The sequence below is a fragment of the Falco rusticolus genome, chromosome 9 (assembly GCF_015220075.1).
Source record: "Falco rusticolus isolate bFalRus1 chromosome 9, bFalRus1.pri, whole genome shotgun sequence".
In the NCBI taxonomy this organism is placed as follows: Eukaryota; Metazoa; Chordata; class Aves; order Falconiformes; family Falconidae; genus Falco; species Falco rusticolus.
Window position 1 is genome coordinate 34,945,821 of NC_051195.1, and position 5,778 is coordinate 34,951,598.

The window sequence follows — 5,778 nt, forward strand, 5'->3', positions numbered from 1 at the left end:
AGGAAAACCACACTGACTTTCCAGTGAGTTGTTGGCTGTTAATGAGGAAGCCTCCCGGGACAGGGTCTGCATTTCCCTTTGTGAAACCCAAACACTGATTTTTCATGGCACCAGGCCTGTCCATTCCCAGTCTGGCCCTTGGAAAGCTGTGCTAGTGGTGTGGGCATGGAGACCCTCTGAGCTGCAAGCATCTTTCTCCCGTCGCTTTTGCTGGGCCTGGATCCAGGTGCCTGCCATCAGTGTAATGGTAGGGCCTGCAAGATGACTGGTTTGGCTGCAACGAGAAGATTAGAAAATAGAGAGTGGAAAAGGGAGCAAAGAGATTTAGGAGAAGCATAGACAAAAAAGGGTCAGTTAAAGAGGACTGGAGGGAAGCAGGGAAATAGTGCTGGATGCAGTGAACAAAAAGAGGAGGAACAGTGGCTGGGGTTTTCAAAGGAAGTTAAGGGGGAATTCAGCGGGAGCAGGACACAAAATCCCTTAGGAACTGCTCACAATTCCAGTGACTAATTTATAAGCTATTAGCACCGCAGTTATTGATCTGGAGCTCACATTTAGCATTGCTGCTCAAGCGACAGCTTTCTTATCCCAGACAGTCTTATAAAAACCATAATCAATTTTTCTTGTGGTTGCCACTGCTACACAGACAAAAGTGCAAACAGTGCTGTGCTACTTGTAAGTTTCAGAGACTTTAAAAAATACTTGTTCGACCTCAATTATGCAAAAAATGAGCTTGAACACTCGATCAGTGTCCATAGAAAAATTGCTTTTCAGAACGAAAAGCCAGGGTCAAAGTATAATCTGAGATAACAGGTCAAAACAAAGAATTGCAACCTGGGGAATGTGGGCTTGAAATGATGTCAATATCTTTATGCTCAACCAAATTGGCCCTGCTCATCACACTAGGCCAGCCAAGTTAAAAACAAAGCCAAGATAAATATGACATAAGTACTAGAGCTGTTACACATTTCATCACCTCCATGTATGACAACCAAGTAGGTAAGGCAGGGACTACAACCATGCACTGCTTCAGTTGTGCATCCTTTCAGCTGGCCATCAGATGGCTAACTGTCAATATGTAGCCATGAACTAAATAAATGGAAACTGAAAATCTTTTGTATATTTTACTTGCAGCACAGTACCAGGCCCCAGTGTCCAGCAGCATCACTTCATCTTTGCTGTTACAGCTTCTCCTTCCCTTCCCATGCTTTTATTGCTGCCATCAGGTTAAAACCCAAATACTGCACCTTCCAGAAAACCCATCTTCCCTCAGACTGGTGTTCGCTGCTTTGTACTTTGTCTGGAGAAGGATCAGCAGAGCCTGTGAAGGGGGCATTTGGTAACTGGGACAGAGAGGCTATATTAAGTCTACTTTTGCTGTGTAAAAATATCTCTGTTTTAGGATGGTTGGACAGAATTTGGCCTTTGGGATTTATAGCCTAGGCAAGTTAAGTGAGAGCTGTGCACATTAAATGCAGAATTTGAGGTAGGCCATCGCATCTTTCCTAAAATGATATTACCCTACGGTCAGATTCTGTTTGTTTTAATACTCTGTAAATTTACTACATGGGCTTTGATGCATGTTTTTCATCTTGAAAGCAAAACTGTCTTCCTTCGTCCACCACTTTACAATTTTAATGCTTTTAGCAGTCAGCTCCAAGACACAAAAATGGGCTCAGAAAGCTGCACAGCTAACAAGAATATCTGGAGTGGTTATAGGAAAGATTTAAAAGAACACCCAGGAGGCCAGAAGCGGACAGAAAACCTTTTGGTCAGGGCATACACCAGTCTTTGACTGAGGACAGGAACAAAGCTCCACCATGGCAGGCTGTTCTTCAAGTGCTCAGTGGTGTTTATGCATCTTCAGAGGGAGAGTCTGGTACCGAATCAGCGTCAGAGAGGTTGCTGGTCCTAGTGTGCACCACTGCAGTGGGATTGCCTCTCTCCCTAAGTAGCTGAGCCTCTTCTTGCACCAGCTTTGAGCTTGCATAAAGCCTTTGAAGAGTTACTTCTGGGTTATAGTAGCAGGGACGAGGGAAGGGCCCTTTTGCACGTCCAACAGAACTTTCTGCTGCCTGTGCTTATTCTGGTTTTTGTTTGTTTGCTTGTCTTTAAATTTTTACTGTGCTTTTGATCTGAGCCCAAGAATTGAAACCATCGCTGGGAATGTGCTGCTACAGAGAATTATGAAACAAAATGCAACCGCAACACTTTAAATGTTGATTTAAGTGGTGTCTAGACCTCATGCTGGCTTTCTGCACCAAGATGAATTTCACAAAGAGAATACCCCTCCTCCCCTTCCCAGATTTTAAATTAAAAGTCAGTTCCCTATACTCACTCAACTCTGGTCTTTCTGTATAGAGCGGAATAATATGGCTTCTGCTTTCTTATTTCCATTTGCCATTTGAAAAAGGCCTGTATATAATGGAAGTGGAGGGAACACTAAAAAGGAAGCATGAACATGTATAGGGCTTTTGAGTTAATCGGTTAATTAAAGAAAGCCACAAAATGATGGCGGTGGAAAAGGCCAAAGTGAAATCATCAAGTTTTGTGTATTCTATGGCATTGCTGTTGAGTCTGAAGAAAGATGTCCTGATCGTTGAAGGGGCTGGCTTATGCTTTTGTGGGCATGGTGCTGAGGATGGCTGGTGCAGGCATGTATGTCTAGAACCACTGTTTTGCATAGTAGATGTTTTTATTTTTCTTTTACCTTAGGAGTTTTCTCTCTTCACTCACACCTGTGGTGATTTGTTTCTTCTGGTGTTAATAACTAGATCTGCCGTTAGTGTATCTGACACCATACTAATCCACAAACACCAGGCACACGTAGGTTGAGCCAGCACGGAATATTCATTTGTGTTGGAGGATGGAGAAGAGTTATCAGCCAGGAAGGGCTTGAAATGCTTTCCAGGATCAGAATTCAACAAGTACAGTGGCAGAAAAATGTCCAAAAGAAATATTTTTCCAGTGGAAATTCCCTTTTTTTTTTTTTTTTTTTTTGGGGGGGGGGGGGAGGAGGGGGAGGAGGAAAAGGACAAAGTAATGTTTCTGCTGTTTATTTTGGCAACCAAAACTACTCAAGTATTATAGAGTACAATACTTACTAGTAATTCCAAATAAATCATTGAGACTGTAGTCTTTTAGGTCATTTTCCTTCTTTTATAGTAGATGTCAGAGTCAAGCCAGGGCACCTCTTGTGCCTGGAGCTGCTCGTTAATACAGGAAAAAATACTGAACCAGAAGAGTGTGTTATCTAAAGAGGCAACACACAGTGAAAGAAGTGAAGTTACTACCCCCACTCTTGAGGTGGGAATGAAGGAATATTGAGAGTAAACCATTTTTCAAGGTAGTATATATGGCTATGCAGAAACCCCCCTCATCAGCCACAGGTCTGATCCAGTACTTAACACACCTGTTTTCATCTATTTATTCTTAATTTAAAAAAGATTGGATGGTTCTCATCTAATTTTTTGTCCATATTTATTGTTTGAAGACACCTAGACTGTCACAGAAAAGTGCCTCATATCTGATGAGCATCTGATCATCACTAAGATGGCCTTGGAGATGTAGGGAATGGGTCCATTCCCAAAACAAGATCATCTGAATCCAAAACCAGCACCACCTTTGAAGCCTTTTGCCACACACGGCAACATACTTTATGTACTTCTGTGCCATGAAAGGGATGGCCATACCCTGATGGACGGGGAAAGCAAGATGGTGTATGTGGGCTCACAACTTCTAAGAATCAAAATGGCTCCAAAGCTTCTTTTCAGTTTCTTGAAGCTCCCTACTGACAAGACTTTTCCACACATAGGAAAGAGGAAGAAAGAGTTTCACATGCTTAAACTTTATTCCATCTTCTAAAATCAGCAGAAGCTGCAAACAGCTTTGCCTTTCCATAGGGTCTGACATGAGGACCACTTGGCCACAGACAGCGGGACAGCATGAGATGGATCCATAAAACATTCTCAACAGTGAAAACTCTCCTGGGAGCAAAGAGATCGGCAACCTTGTCGCTTGTGTCTTATTCTGCAGATTTATGTGGCACAAAAAGATATGAGTGTTGTGCTGGCCCTCTGCACATGGCAAGATTTCTCTCAGCAGCTTGAGAAGGTCAGTGAAGTGTTAAATAGCACCCAGGATAACAGGCTAAGATGACTATTTGCCATGTAACTTTTTTTACATATCATGAGCTGTGCACAAGGGCTTATCTAAATAAAATGCATAGGAAATAGCATCACGCAAATATGAGCTACATTTTTTCTTGATCAAAGAGGCTGAAGGAAAAAAATAATTAAAAAGTAAAAGCCTTATGCAATGAGATTTAAAAGAAAACTTTGGAGGCTGACAAGACGCATCTGGCACAACTTCAAAGTCCATCAAAGTACATATAATCAATGTTTGTCAATAGCAGTTTTGCATCCTTTAATTTATCTTTCATGGATATAAAGCATGATGTTATTAGGATCCAGTCCATACCTTAATTCTGTTTGAGATTTGATGAATCAGGCCTCTATTAAAATTCAGTGCAAATCAGCTTACTCAAGGACACATTACATAAAGTCATGCGTTATCTAACTCCTTTTATCTTGCTGTCTTTCTAACTAGTGAAAGAATCTCAATCTCTTAAACTTCTATGTGTGGCCACCAACACAGTAAATCTCAAACACGTTTTGCTTGTAGGCACCTGCTTAAATTATGCACATGTGGTATAATTAACATACCTAAATTATTTGTGTATTTTTTGATTTATGAAATCTTCTTCAGGACAGTCAGGCTCCAAAGTGAGGAATCATCAGAAATAAGGTTCCCCAAAATCCCAATTTCAGCACTTGTTACGAAGTCTGTAATCAAGTGCTCACACCTTTTTCACCTGAAAATCCCATTCAGGATGGGAAATGATGAGGCCCTTGTGATTTCACTGTTTTCTTCCTCAAATTTATACATGTGGAAACCCCATCCATCCATTTTATTTACTATACACTATTCAGGTCCTCCTGAGCAGACAACCATATCCATTTTTTACCTGGTGTTGTGTAATGTGCTTAGCACTACCCTATTATAACTGTTCTACAACCATACAGAAAACATATTGCTAGGGACTTATTTCTGAATTTGGGCTGTGATGTGAAAACACTGTATTTCTATAACCCTTTTCCTTCCCCCTACTCAGGGTCTGATCTATCTGGGAGAAAAAAATACATCTTTTAATTTGTTTTTATAAGATGTAACATCAACAAAATCTGTTCAATAAAAGTTTGTCAGCATTTCCGTAATAGAGGGTTATTTATACTTGCAACAATAATGTGATTTTCTCAGTCGCTACTGTTGTTACAGATGCTTCAGCTTCTGGAGTCCAGATTATTCAACAAGTTCAATTTTTATTTTAAAAAAAAGATGCCAGGTTCTCATATTTGTGGACAAATGCTTGAGATCATGAACCTTGATTTCTGAAATTTAGAAAATAATAGAAAGCACACTTTCATGTTTTTAAAAATCTTATATTTTATAACTAGATGTCACTATTTTTCCAGGTGGAGGGAAAAGAAGTAAGTGATTCATACTTTTTTCAATGGACAATAATAGTTTAAAAATAACTGTAATATAAGAAAAATACTTTGTTTCATTGTTAATTTATACTGTTCCCATCTTTGATACTGATTTGGAACATCTACCAGCAGTGAATGCAGTGATTATCTGGACAGGATGCATTTACTTGATCAGGGCAATCTGTTGAACATTAAACAATATTTGAAGCACGGTTAATTATTTGCACTG